The sequence below is a fragment of the Balaenoptera borealis genome, assembly GCF_965194805.1.
Source record: "Balaenoptera borealis genome assembly, chromosome: 1".
Lineage (NCBI taxonomy): Eukaryota > Metazoa > Chordata > Mammalia > Artiodactyla > Balaenopteridae > Balaenoptera > Balaenoptera borealis.
The window spans coordinates 186,187,453-186,203,050 of record NC_138860.1 but is presented as its reverse complement, the minus strand read 5'-3'; the positions used below and the strand labels follow the sequence as shown (position 1 = coordinate 186,203,050).

Below are 15,598 nucleotides of genomic sequence, written 5' to 3'. Positions count from 1 at the left end.
TGCTGTGTGCGGGCTTTCTCTAGTTACGGTGAACAGGGGCTACTCTTCATTGCGGTGTGTGGTCTTCTCATTGTGGTGGCTTCTCTTGTTGTGGAGCAGGGGCTCTAGGCACGCAGGCTTTGGTAGATGTGGCTCGTGGGCTCTAGAGCTCAGGCTCAGTAGTTGTGGTGCATGGGCTTAGTTGCTCTGTGGCATGTGGGATCTTCCTGGACCAGGGCTCGAACCTGTGTCCCCTGCATTGGCAGGCAGATTCTTAACCACTGCGCCACCAGGGAAGTCCCACATACCACATCTTCTTTATCCATTCATCTGTCGATGGACATTTAGGTTATTTCCATGTCTTGGCTATTGTAAATAGTGCTACTATGAACATTGGGCTGTGTGTATCTTTTCAAATTATAGTTTTCTCCGGATATATGCCCAGCAGTGGGATTGTTGGATCATATGGCAACTCAATTTTTAGTTTTTTGAGAAACCTTCATACTGTTCTCCATAGTGGCTGCACCAATTTACATTCCTACCAACAGTGTAGAATGGTTCTCTTTTCTCCACACCCGCTCCAGCATTAATTATTTGTAGACTTTTTAATGATGGCCATTCTGACTGATGTGAGATGGTACCTCATTGTACTTTTAATTTGCATTTCCCTAATAAGCATATAGTATGCATTTTTTGACTTACATAGTCTTCTATAAGTGAGGATCTTATCACTTTCCAACAGTGCTAGCACCTTAGAATACTTCCGTTCCCTTTACCTGCTTCCTGTCGTTTGTGTTACTGTCGGATTTTATAGTTTAGTACCAAATAGCTTTCAAACCCTGCAGGACATTATTATTATTTTATGTAGTCAATATTTCTTTTAATTTGTTCTTTCCTTTGCTCCTTGTACCTTCCTGCATGTTCCACACTTCCAGCAAGGATCATTTTCCTTCTGTCTGAAAAACTCCTTTAGTATTTCATTTAGTACAGGTCAACTATTGATGAATTCTCTGATTTTGTTTGTCTGAAAATGACTTCATTTCACTTTCTAAAGGGCTTTTATATTCTGAAATGATCCTTTTAATACTTAATAATATTTTAAAGTAATTTGCAAGAGTAGTGCAAAGAATTCCCATATACCTTTCACCCAGATTACTGAAATGTTAACATTAGCTTCCTCATATACTCTCTCTTTCTCCCCACTTTTCCCTCACTCCCCCCTCCCCCTCTCCTCCCTCCATGTACACTTTTCACACACACCTGTGTGTGTGTGTGTGTGTGTATCAAAATCAGGAAAATAAGTTGATAAAATTCTATTATGTAAATTATAGACCTTACTCAAATTTAATCAGTTGTCCTAGTAATGTTCTTTATAGCAAAAACCAAAATTTTTTTCCAGTCCACAATCCAGCCCGTCCTTGTATGAGTTGCATATGATTTTTGTATCTCTTTAGCCTCTTTTAACTTGGAACTTTCTTTGTCTTTTATGACCTTGACATTTTTGTAGGATATAGGCTAGCTTTGTACCTTACCTCAGTTTGGATTTGTCTGCTGTTTCCCCATGGCTAGATTTAGTTCATGTTTTTTTTTTCGTAGGAATACCACAGAAGTGATACTGTCTTTCTCAGTGCATTGTATCAGGAGGCACAGGACATTGATTTGTTCCACTGTTGGTGATTTCACTTTGGTCTGTTGGTTGAGGTGGTATCTCTCAGGTTTTTCCACTCTAAAGTTATATTTTTCCCTTTGTAATTACTAAGTGTCTTTTGAAGAGATACTTTGAAACTATATAAATATCCTGTTTTTCATCAACTTTCACTCACTATTTTTAGGATCCATTAATGATTCTTAATTATTAGGAAGGTTGCTGAATCCTCATATCAGTTGCCTCGTATCAGTTATGATGAAGCTTGCTGAATGCTGATTTTCTAATCCTTTCACTTTTGAAATATACTCTTACTGGCGTAGAATTCTAGATTGGCAGTTATTTTCTTTCAGCACTTTAAATATGTTATTTTATTATTTTCTGGCTTCCATTGTCATTCATCAGTCTTACTATTGCTCCTTTGAAGTTAATATGTCTTTTTCTTCTCTGGCTGCTTTAAGACTTTTTTCCTCTCAGTTTTTTTTTTTTTTTAAACGGCTCTGATGTCCTGCTAGCCATCTTTTTTTTTTTTTTTTTAATTTATTTTATTTATGGCTGTGTTGGGTCTTCGTTTCTGTGCGAGGGCTTTCTCCAGTTGTGGCAAGCGGGGGCCACTCTTCATCGCGGTGCGCGGGCCTCTCGCTATCGCGGCCTCTCCCGTTGCGGAGCACAGGCTCCAGACGCGCAGGCTCAGCAATTGTGGCTCACGGGCCCAGCCGCTCCGCGGCATGTGGGATCCTCCCAGACCAGGGCTCGAACCCGTGTCCCCTGCACTGGCAGGCGGATTCTCAACCACTGCGCCACCAGGGAAGCCCTCTCAGTTTTTTTTAAGCAGTTTTACTATGATTTTCCCTAAGGTGGTTTTCTTTGCATTTATCTTGCTTGAGTTTCATAGAGCCTTTGAATATGTGGCTTGATTGCCTTTTGTTTTATAAAGTTATTGACCATTATGTCTTTTGTCTTTCTATTGTTACTGTCTTGCTCCTTTTCACTTCTCTTTCTTGGACTCCAATTTTAATTACATTAGAGCATTTTCCCATGTTTCATATATCTTTTGTGCTCTATGCTGTATTGTCCATCCTTCTTCTCTTCTTTCTCTTTACTGACCTGTATTCTAGTTACTAATACTCTCTTCTGCTATGTCCAGTTTGATGTTAAACCTATCTGCTGAGTTCTTAATTTGAATTAGCACATTTTACGGTGATGGAGTTTCCATTTGATTCCTTTGGGTCTGCTCTGTTTGGTTTGTCACTTTGTGTACCAGTGTCACACTATCTTATGTTTTATTATCTGTTAGAGTTAATCTTCCCTCATCGTCTTTTCAGTTATTCAGAATTTTCTTGGCTCTTCTTGTTCGTTACTTTCTGTATAATTTTCAAAACTAGCCTGCCCGGTTAAAAAAGAAAAATAAAGACTGTTGGTGTTTTAAAAATTGGAATCACATTATGTTTATATATTGATTCAAGACAGATGACATCTTTATAATATTGACACTTCCTATATAAGAATAAGGTAATCCTTTCCAATTATTCAGGTTTTCTTTAGTATTCCTTGGTATCTTTATACAGATCTTGCCCATTTATTTTGAAATTTCTATCTTGATATTTTGTCTTTTGTTGCTACTTTGAATAGTATCTATTATTTAATTATGTCTTTCATCTAGTTTTTAAATTCAAAGGTGATTTTTATATATTAATTTTGAATGTAAACACCTAGCAGAATACTTATATTACTTATAATAAGTTTTTCTTTCTTTTTTCAGTTAATTCATATTAGTTTTCCAGGTACTATTTGGAAATAATATTTTTACCTCTTCTTTTCGACTGTTTCTATCTCTTCTTTTCTTGTCCAATGACATTAGCTAATACCTCCAGAAAAGTGATAAATAAATGTGCCGCTTTTGTGAGCATCCTTGCTTGGCTGTAAGTGACATGCTTTTATGAATCCCTGTTAAACATGATGTCAGGGCTTCCCTGATGGCACAGTGGTTAAGAATCCACCTGCCAACACAGGGGACACAGGTTTGAGCCCTGGTCTGGGACGATCCCGCATGCCGCGGAGCAACTAAGCCCATGCGCGACAATTACTGAGCCTGCGCTCTAGAGCCCACAAGCCACAACTACTGAGCCTGTGAGCTACAACTACTGAGCCCATGAGCCACAACTACTGAAGCCCACGTGCCTAGAGTCTGTGCTCTGCAACAAGAGAAGCCACCACAGTGAGAAGCCCGTGCACCGCAAGGAAGAGTAGCCCCCGCTCGCCACAACTAGAGAAAGCCCGCACGCAGCAACAAAGATCCAACATAACCAAAAATAAATAAATAAAATAAATAAATTTGTAAAAAAAAACCACAACATGATGTCAGCTTTGGAGGGTGATGCTAACTCACATATATACAAGTGCTTACCCCCCTCTGTCTCTCCTTCTCTTTCTCTCCCCCCTCTTCTCCCCTCCCTTCCTCTCCCTCCTTACCGCTCTCCCCCCCCCATCATATTAAGGAAATATTCAGCTTTTTTTTTTTTTTAAACTATTTGAGGGGTGGGGCAGATTGCTTAGTGTTCTGTGTACTTGCCACTTATTAATTTTCAGACTTCCTGCCAGAGCTGTAAAATTTCCCTCAGTACAGTCAAAAATATCAAGTAACTTATTTTTTTCTTCTTGGTGCCATTTGCCCTCCTGCTCCAGTCTGAACTTTTTGCTTTTCAGGTGTGCTGTATAGCCGTCATCCTTTCACTACTATTCTGGGTAGTCCTTTTTTCTTTCCTCTGTGATTGATTTCCTGTTTTCTGGCTTCTTTTCATTGTTCTTTCTTGGATTGCTTCTTTGGTTTGGTGGAACAGATCCCTCAAGAAGCTTCCTAAGGTGTGCATGAGGGGTAAACTTTTCTAGATCTAGCATCTCTGAAGATGTTCTTAATTTACCTACATATGTCATTTTTAGGTTGGCTGGGTTTAGAATTCTAGATTGGAAATAATACTTCTTCAGAATTTTGAGGGTACGATCTATTGTCTTCTAATCTTTTAGTGTTGCTGCTGAGAAGTCTGATGCCATTCAGATTCCTGATCCTTTCTATGTGAACTGTTTATTTTCCTTTGAAAACTTTTCTTCTCATCTTTTTTAAAAAATTTATTTATTTTATTTTTGGCTGCGTCAGGTCTCAGTTGTGGTTAGCGGAATCTTTGTTGCGGCATGCGGGATTCTCTGCTGCGGCGTGTGGGCTTAGTTGCCCCACAGCATGTGGGATCTTAGTTCCCCAACCAGGGATCGAACCCACGTACCCTGCAATGGAAGGCAGATTCTTAACTAGTGGACCACCAGGGAAGTCCCTACTTCTCATCTTTATTCTACATATTCTGAGATTTCACAGTGATGTGCATCAGGGAGGTTTTCTTTTTTTTTTTTTCCCCATTCAGTGTTGGGCACTTGGTAGACCCTTTCATTAGAAAATCCATATCCTTCAGTTTTGTATTATTTTAAAAATAATTTCCTCTCCTTTGTGTTCTATGTTCTATTTTCCTAGAACTCCTGGTAGTTGGATGTTGTGTCCTGGGTTGACCCTCAAATATTTAAAAAACGTTTTCTTTCCTATTTTCCATCTTTTTGTCTCTTTTTGCCCTACTTCGTGGACAGTCCCTTCCAATAGTTATCCTCTGAAAATGTTATCTTCCAGTAGTTCTCTTGAAAGCTTTTTTCTGCTGAGATATTTAATTTACAGTAAACTGTGATGTCTTTTTCTCAGAATGTTCCTTTTCTTCTAGCATTCTGGTCTTGTTTTTTGAATGCAACATCTTTTTTTCTCTGAGAATATTATTATTTTCTTTTGTTTTCTAAGTAATTTCTGTTTCCTCTGAGTTCTTTTTTATTGTGTTCTTGGAGCTCCGATTGTCATTTCAAGGTTTCCCTCAAATGTCTGGTGTTCCTTGGCTGTCTGTTATTTAAGAGAGAGGCCTTAAAAAACTGATTGGAAGGTCTCTGGGCATGAATCCCTTTTAGCATGTTAATGTAGGATGAGTTAAAATCAGGATCAGAGCTATGTGTTCAAGCTGCCATGTCCAACTGGAGGTCTCCTTAAAAGGAAATTTCAAGAGCAATTTTGACTATAAAAATTTCACTGTATGTATAACTTTAGAGTCTCCAGCTATGGTGTGATTCCATGTTATGTTCAAGATATTCATTGCTTCTAGATGGTGGGCATGTAGGTGATTTTTCTCATCTGGTTCTTTTCAACTTTTCTCTATTTAAATGGTTGTTTTCAATTTCTGAATATTGCTTTCATAATCAGAAAAATATCAAAAGGAGTGAGTTTTATCTGTGCTCCATCTCTCAACCACCATCAACCTGTAGGATATTTGGGAAAAAATGAAGTAGAACATGGAGTTTTCAGTTAATTTAGTGCAGTCAGGTGGCTAGATACTGGATATAAGTTAAAGAGATTTTACTCAGCTGTTTCCTTAGATCAAGAATTTTCTGAAATTAAGAGCTGACAGGGCTTCCCTGGTGGCGCAGTGGTTGAGAATCTGCCTGCCAATGCAGAGGACACGGGTTCGAGCCCTGGTCTGGGAAGATCCCACATGCTGCGGAGCAACTAGGCCCGTGAGCCACAACTACTGAGCCTGCACGTCTGGAGCCTGTGCTCCACAACAAGAGAGGCCGCGACAGTGAGAGGCCCGCGCACCGCGATGAAGAGTGGCCCCCGCTCGCCACAGCTAGAGAAAGCCCTCGCACAGAAACGAAGACCCAACACAGCCAAAAATAAAATAAATAAATAAACAAACTAACAAAATTAAAAAAAAAAAAAGATTAAGAGCTGACAGGCCGAACTTGTTAATAAACTGCTCACTGGATTCCATGAGGACAAGAGTGATGCTTTAATCCTGTTCACTGATTTATCTCCAACTCCAGCACAGTGTTTGACTTAGTAGGCTCTCTATAATTATATGTTGATGAATAAATAAATTAACAGAATGTGCCACTGCTCTGAAAAATGTTACTGGAGTAATCAGATACTTATGTGAGAAAAATTAACTTTGACCCTTACCTCACAACATATATAAACGAGAAAGGTAAATCTATAAAGCTTCTAGGAAAACACAGCAGAATATCTTCATGACCATGAGGTAAGCAAAGATTTCTTAATTAGGCCATAAAGCTCCCTACCATAAAAGGAAAACAAAGGTTACATCGAAATAAAAAACCTTCTATTCATGAAAAGATAACAGTTAGAAAGTGAAAGGACAAACCTTATACTGGAAGAAGTTATTCATAATATAGGTATCTGAAAGAAGTCTTATATCTAGAATATATAAAGAATGAAAGCAGGAAGAAAAAGCCAAATAACCTAATTTTTTTAAGTGTTCAAAAAACTTAAACAGGTATTTTAATAAAGAACATTTCTTAATGGTTAATGAGCATATAAAAAGATTCCTAACATCATTACTCATCAGAGTAATCTAATTTAAAACCACAGCAAGTCACCACTATGTACCCACCAGAATGGCTAAAATTAAAAAGACTGAGAATACCAAGTGTTGACGTGAATGTGGAGCAGCTGTGACCGTCATACATTGCTGGTGGGAGTGCAGCCACTTTGAAAAAATGGTTTGGCACTTTCCACAAAAGTTAAATATGTGCTTGTTCTATGCCCTAGCAATTCCATTACTAGATATAGACCCAAAGGCAATGAGTGTTTATAACCAGGAAAAAAAACATGCAAGAATGTATGTTGCAGTTTTATTTAAAATAGCCAAAACCAGGGGGAAATGTCGATCAACAGAAGAATGGGTAATTCATGGTATAGACACACAATGGAATATTACATAGAAAGAAAAAGATAAATTACCAGTCTGTACAGCTACATGGATGAATCTTAAAGAATTCTGTTAAGGAAGCCAGACATAAAAGAATACATACATTTATATGAAGTTCAAGAACAGGTAAAACTAATGTTGATGATCAGAGTCACAGTGGTTATTTTGAGGGTGTAGATGGGAAGGGATGCTTTATGGGGTGCTGGGAAATGTTTTGAATCTCAGTCTGAGTGGTGGTTACACAGTGTATTCATATGTACAAATTCTTCAAGCTATATACTTAAAGTTTATTATCTCGCAATTAAAAAAAATTAGGGCGTATCACTATTATACTAGAGGTAAATAGGATTTAGAACTTTTAAGCCACATTCAGAGGGAAGAAATAATGATCAGATCAGCAAAGGTCAGGAAAGGAAAAACAAACAAACTATAAAACTAGGGGCAGTGAACACAATAAATACTCATAGGATTAAAAAAAAAAACCCTTATTAAAAGACAGATCCCAGACTCAGTAAAACCTGAGGAAAAAACAAAGGCCAGCTTTATGCTGTTTATAAGAGATACACCTAAACCAAAACAACATAGGAACGTTGAAAACGGGATGAGCAAGGTGTATCAAGCAAATGCAAACCAAAAGGAACAGAGTTGGCAGTATTCATATTAGGCAGATTAGAAATTCCAGGTTAGAAAGTATTAAGAATGCAGGGTCAATTTATACCATTACAAAGTTCATTCCATCTAGAAGACATAATCATGAAACTTTATGCACTTAAAAATATTCTAAGTATATAAGGCAAAAGCTATTAGAAATATAAGAAGAATTTAAAACCACATAGTTGAAGATACTAACACACTTCAGAATTTAATAAAAGGCAAAAAGTAAATAAGAATATGAAATAACTGGGTGATATCATTAATAAACATTCCATATATAAATATATAAAATCTTAAATAAAACAGGGAATATTCAGTTTTTCAGTACACATGATACATTTATAAAAAGTTATATAAATTGGCCCCAAAGAAAAATCTCAATAAAGTCCAAAAGGCAGAAATCATGTAACTCCCCTTCTATGATCATAAGGCAGTAAAACTAAAATTTACAATAAGAAGCCCTACAAGAAAAATTTGGCCACTTGGAAAATTTAAAACACTCTTCTACAGAATTCCTTTCCTCTACTTTGTTTGGATTTTTCTGATGTTCTTCTAGCTTCTTGAGATGAGTACTTAATTTATTTTCTTTCTTTCTTATTTTTTATTTATAGGAATTAGGGGAAAATGGCAAATAGCACTGTCTGATATTCCCTCAAAATAGAATCCTGAAGTGAAGTATTAAATCACAGGGTATGATCTTTTTAAGACTGGTTATGTAGCATTAGTTTTCCGAATAGCCATACTAATTCCTTTACCAGGGTCTGAAAGTATCTGTCTCAATATACTAAATGTGTCTGGTCTCTAAAAAGCAACAAAACAGCAATAAGACCACTTTCTCAGATTGTTTTAATTTGCATTTATTTGATTAATAACAAAATTGAACCTTTAAAATATGTCTATTTCTTCTTAGAAATGTTTATCCAATCCTTTATTTTCCACTGGGCTATTAGTGCTCTACTTACTGATTTTTAAATGCCCTTTATATATTAAGAATATTAATTCTTTGTCATGTTTGTAAACATTTTCCCCATTGTTCCTTGCCTTTTATGTTTTTTAATATATAAAAGTGATTATTTTCACATAATCAATTCTATCAATCTTCTGATATTTCCTCTATTATTTTTATGAAAGAGATTCCTTCCTTATAATTATTAAACAATAATAATTACAGTAACAACAGTACCAACAGCTAACATTTGTGGGGGGCTGATTATGTATCAGGCAGTGAGCTAAGTGCCCTTATTTTATTAATCACAAAACCTTTTGAGGTAGGTATTTTTTTTATCATCTTCTTGCATTTGAGAAAGAAACTAGGTTCTTTCTCAAGAGAGATTTAATAGTTTACCCACAAATACAAACCCAGTGATAAGTTAATATTCACCCACATTTTATTTTAATTTTTATGGTTTATGTTTTTGTATTTAACTCTTTAATCCTGAAATTAAAGAAGTGATATGAAGTGAAATTCCTTTCATTATCACTTTCCCCAAAACAGTCCTTCAAATAAATAAATAATTTTCCCCTTCTCTTTGTTTTGCTTCCTTAATATAACAGTATATATAACAAGTTCCCTTTCAGGGATATCTATTTTGGTTTTGTTTTTTTCTTTTTTTGACCTATATGTTCTTACACTATATGCCACAGTGTTTTAATTGCTATATCTTTTATTTTTTAAATAAATTTATTTATTTATTTATTTATTTTTGGCTGTGTTGGGTCTTCGTTTCTGTGCGAGGGCTTTCTCCAGTTGCGGCAAGCAGGGGCCACTCTTCATCGCGGTGCGCGGGCCTCTCACTGTCGCGGCCTCTCCCTTTGCGGAGCACAGGCTCCAGACGCGCAGGCTCAGTAGTTGTGGCTCACGGGCCTAGCCGCTCTGCGGCATGTGGGATCTTCCTGGACCGGGGCACGAACCCGTGTGCCCTGCATTGGCAGGCGGATTCTTAACCACTGCGCCACCAGGGAAGCCCCAATTGCTATATCTTTATCATCAATTTTAATATGTACAAGAACAAGGCTCACTTTATCATTCTCTTTCAAAATTATTCTGATTTAGAGTTCTGGCTTTCAGTATTGACTGACTAGCTTGTATAAGACTAATATTCCCACCAATAACAAATGTAAATTCTGGGCAGAATATTTTAAAACATTGTTTGAAGGCACAGGAGAACAACCAGCAGTTTAGAGTTTGAGCCTTATCAAGTTAGAGGGGTAGGGACTTCCCTGGTGGCGCAGTGGTTAAGAATCCGCCTGCCAGTACAGGGGACACAGGTTCCATCCCCGGTCTGGGAAGATCCCACATGCTGTGGAGCACCTAAGCCTGTGTACCACAACTACTGAAGCCCGCGTGCCTAGAGCCTGTGCTCTGCAACAAGAGAAGCCCGCGCACCACAACGAAGAGTAGCCCCCGCTCGCCACAACTAGAGAAAGCCCACACGCAACAACGAAGACCCAACGCAGCCAAAAAAAAAAGAGGGGGTATTGGTAAACACCTTGGGCTTTCCTTTGAAATCCCAGAAGGACTACCCCTTAGAAGCAAACACTACATTGTATGACTGTGACATTTTTCCTAGGACTGAGCACAAAAAAAGAAAGAAGGCACAAAACTGAACCTGCCCCAGATCAAGGTGATCTGCCAGTAATTTAACTGCCTACTATAATAAACCTCAGTGCTTTAGAAGGAGAAAACAAAATTCAGAGCCTCTATAGCCTGTCGTCCACAATGTCCAGTATAAAATAAAAACTTACTAGATATGTGAAGATGAAGAAACAGGAACCTGTGACTGTTTCAGAGTGAAAAGTCAATCATAGAAGTAGACTCACAGGCAAAAAAAAACTTTAAAATAACAATGAAAAATTATGTTAAAAATACGTTAAAAAATGGATGAAAGGGTGAAGAGGTGGGGAGTTGCTATAGAAATATGGAAGATGTAAATAGAATGAAGTGGAAATCTTAGAACTGAAGAATATCAGACCTGTCACTGAACTTTCACTGGATGGGATTAACAGCAGATTGGGCACAAGAGAAGAAAGAATCAATGATCTTGAAGACAGGTTGATAGAAATCATCCAAACTAAAGTACATAGAGGAAAAAAGACTGAAAAAATAGGACCAGTGCCTCAGTCACCTGTGACGCAATATCAAGTTGCTTAACATATGGGTAATTGCAGTCCCGTAAGTTGAGAAGAATGAGGCAGAAAAGAAATTCAAAGAACGTTGACTGAAAATTTTCCAATTTTGATTAAAACATACCCACACACAGAGCAACCCAGGAAGCATGGCCAAACCCGAGCAGGATAAATACAAAGAAAATTACATCTAGGTATATCATAGTGAAACTGCTGGATGCTAAAGATAAAGAAGGGGATTTCACTGGTGGCGCAGTGGTTAAGAATCCGCCTGCCAATGCAGGGGACACAGGTTCGAGTCCTGGTCCGGGAAGATCCCACATGCCGTGGAGCAACTAAGCCCGAGTGCCACAACCACTGAGCCTGCCCTCTAGAGCCCGTGAGCCACAACTACTGAGCCCATGCGCTGCAACTACTGAAGCCTGCGCGCTCTAGGGCCCGCGTGCCACAACTACTGAGCGCGCGTGCTGCAACTACAGAAGCCCACGCACCTAGAGCCCTGCTCCCCAGCAAGAGAAGCCACTGTAATGAGAAGCCCACGCACTGCAGCAAAGAGTAGCCCCCACTCGCCGCAACTAGAGAAAGCCTGTGCGCAGCAACGAAGACCCAACGCAGCCAAAAATAAAATAAAAAAGATAAAAGGAACAGTGATCAGAATGATGGCTGACTTAACAGTCAGAAGGCATGTAGCCAAGTAAACAATGGAATGATATCTTCAAAATGCTGAAAGAAAAAACTGTCAACAGAATTCTGCACACAGTGAAAATATCAATCAAACATGAAGAGGAAGTATATTTTTAGGTGAAAGTTGAGAGAAGTTTTTGCTAGCAGACATGTATTGTGATAAATATCAGTAGAAGACCTTCACACTGAAGAGAAAATAATACCAGATGGAAATTTGGATCTTGAAGGAATAAAGAGCATGGGGAATATTAAATACGGTAGTAGCTATAAAACACTGTTTTAATTTTTATTCTTAAATTATGTAAAAGCAATAACAACAAGATATTGCTGGATTTATAACACACACACATATGTATTTGTGATGAACATTAAAACACACAAAGAAGAGAATGTAAATGAAATTGATTCTTAATAAAATGTATTAATGCATACAATTTGGCACATATAATATGTATAGTGTTAAGGTTCTTAATATGTAAAGAGGTGCGGTATTTTTTTAAAAATTTATTTTATTTATTTATTTTTGTCTGCGTTGGGTCTTCTTTGCTGCGCGCGGGCTTTCTTTAGTTGCGGCGAATGGGGGCTACTCTTGGTTACGGTGCACAGGCTTCTCATTGCGGTGGCTTCTCTCATTGCGGAGCACAGGCTCTAGGTGCGTGGGCTTCAGTAGTTCTGGCACGCGGGCTCAGTAGTTGTGGCTCGCAGGCTCAGTAATCGTGGCACACGAGCTTAGTTGCTCCGTGGCATGTGGGGTCTTCCTGGACCAGGGCTCAAACCCGTGTCCCGGGCATTGGCAGGCGGATTCTTAACCACTGCGCCACCAGGGAAGCCCAAGGGGTGCAGTATTAATTCAGAGTAGACTCTGATAAGTTAAGGATGCATACTGTAATCCCTAGAGGAACGAGTTTAAAAAAAAATACAAAGAAGGATATCTAAATATCTCGTAGAGGAGACAGAATGAGCTACCAAACATTCCTTATTATTCTTATTTGTTCATTCTTATGTGCTTATACAAGATAAGCTTTTAAAACTTTTGAGAAAATTTAAAATAATTGGGATTTTTACTGGAATTGTGTCAAACTTTTCAAATTAGTTTGAGAGGGCTTTCCCCCTTATTTCCATATCCTTTTATTTCTCTTTCCAAGATTTTCTTTCTATACATCTAACATACTTTAAGATTATTCATAGTAATTTTGTTTCATAGTAAATTTGTTGCTACTGTGAAAGGAATTTCTTTTCATTTTACTTTTAAATTCTTACTAATGCATAGAAGTGCTACTGAATTTTATTATTATTAATTTTTTAATTTAAAAAAATTTTTTTAATTTATTTTTTTATACAGCAGGTTCTTATTAGTTATCCATTTTATACATATCAGTATATACATGTCAGTCTCAATCTCCCAATTCATCACACCACCACCCCACCCCCCCACCACTTCCCCCTCTTGGTGTCCATACGTTTGTTCTCTACATCTGTGTCTCAATTTCTGCCCTGCAAACCAGTTCATCTGTACCATTTTTCTAGGTTCCACATATGTGCATTAATATACAATATTTGTTTTTCTCCTTCTGACTTACTTCACTCTGTATGACAGTCTCTAGATCCATCCACGTCTTTACAAATGACTCAGTTTCGTTCCTTTTTATGGCTGAGTACTATTCCATTGTATATATGTACCACATCTTCTTTATCCATTTGTCTGTCGATGGGCGTTTAGGTTGCTTCCATGACCTGGCTATTGTAAATAGTGCTGCAGTGAACATTGGGGTGCATGTGTCTTTTTGAATTATGGTTTTCTCTGGGTATATGCCCAGTAGTGAGATTGCTGGGTCATATGGTAATTCTATTTTCAGTTTTTTAAGGAACCTCCATACTGTTCTCCATAGTGGCTGTATCAATTTACATTCCCACCAACAGTGCAAGAGGGTTCCCTTTTCTCCACACCCTCTCCAGCATTTGTTGTTTGTAGATTTTCTGATGATGCCCATTCTAACTGGTGTGAGGTCATACCTCATTGTAATTTTGATTTGCATTTCCCTAATAATTAGTGATGTTGAGCATCTTTTCATGTGCTTCTTGGCCATCTGTATGCCTTCTTTGGAGAAATGTCTATTTAGGTCTTCTGCCCATTTTCTGATTGGGTTGTTTGTTTTTTTAATATTGAGCTGCATGAGCTGTTTATATATTTTGGAGATTAATCCTTTGTCCGTTGATTCATTTGCAAATATTTTCTCCCATTCCGAGGGTTGTCTTTTCGTCTTGTTTGTAGTTTGCTTTGCAAAAGCTTTTAAGTTTCGTTAGGTCCCATTTGTTTATTTTTGTTTTTATTTCCATTACTCTAGGAGGTAGATCAAAAAAGATCTTGCTGTGATTTATGTCAAAGAGTGTTTTTCCTGTTTTCCTCTAAGAGTTTTGTAGTGTCTGGTCTTACATTTTGGTCTCTAATCCATTTTGAGTTTATTTTCGTGTATGGTGTTAGGGAGTGTTCTAATTTCATTCTTTTACATATAGCTGTCCAGTTTTCCCAGCACCACTTATTGAAGAGACTGTCTTTTCTCCATTGTATATCTTTGCCTCCTTTGTCATAGATTAGTTGACCATAGGTGCATGGGTTTATCTCTGGGCTTTCTATCCTGATCCTGTTCCATTGATCTATATTTCTGTTTTTGTGCCAGTACCATATTGTCTTGATTACTGTAGCTTTGTAGTATAGTCTGAAGTCAGGGAGTCTGATTCCTTCAGCTCCATTTTTTTCCCTCAAGACCGCTTTGGCTATTCGGGGTATTTTGTGTCTCCATACAGATTGTAAGACTTTTTGTTCTAGTTCTGTAAAAAATGCCATTGGTAATTTGTTAGGGATTGTATTGAGTCTGTAGATTGCTTTGGGTAATATAGTCATTTTTACAATATTGATTCTTCCAATCCAAGAACATGGTATATCTCTCCATCTCTTTGTATCATCTTTAATTTCTTTCATCAGTGTCTTATAGTTTTCTGCATATAGGTCTTTTGTCTCCTTAGGTAGGTTTATTCCTAGGTATTTTATTCTTTTTGTTGCAATGGTAAATGGGAGTGTTTCCTTAATTTCTCTTTCAGATTTTTCATCATTAGTGTATAGGAATGCAAGAGATTTCTGTGCATTAATTTTGTATCCTGCAACTTTACCAAATTTGTTGATTAGCTCTAGTAGTTTTCTGGTGGCATTTTTAGGATTCTCTATGTATAGTATCATGTCATCTGCAAACAGTGACAGTTTTACTTCTTCTTTTGCAATTTGTATTCCTTTTATTTCTTTTTCTTCTCTGATTGCTGTGGCTAGGACTTCCAAAACCATGTTGAATAATAGTGGTGAGAGTGGACATCCTTGTCCTGTTCCTGATCTTAGAGGAAATGCTTTCAGTTTTTCACTATTGAGAATGATGTTTGCTGTGGGTTTGTCGTATATGGCCTTTATTATGTTGAGGTAGGTTCCCTCTATGCCCACTTTCTGGAGAGTTTTTATCATAAATGGGTGTTGAATTTTGTCAAAAGCTTTTTCTGCATCTACTGAGATGATCATATGGTTTTTATTCTTCAATTTGTTAATATGGTGTATCACATTGATTGATTTGCATATATTGAAGAATCCTTGCATCCCTGGGATAAATCCCACTTGATCATGGTGTATAATCCTTTTAATGTGTTGTTGGATTCTGTTTGC

General features: G+C 37.6%; 1 protein-coding gene and 1 long non-coding RNA gene across 9 annotated transcripts in view; one reads left to right on the top strand and one right to left on the bottom strand.

Annotated features, from left to right (window-relative positions):
- The window catches only part of PEX14 (peroxisomal biogenesis factor 14), a 141,483-nt gene that overhangs the window by 77,881 nt on the left and 48,004 nt on the right, over nt 1–15,598 (top strand). The window lies entirely within an intron of this gene.
- On the bottom strand, nt 2,438–12,601 carry LOC309610439. The gene is made up of 2 exons (XR_014233941.1): nt 6,446–12,601; nt 2,438–6,118 (listed from the first exon to the last, which is right to left on the bottom strand). It is a non-coding gene; the product is annotated as an uncharacterized lncRNA (long non-coding RNA).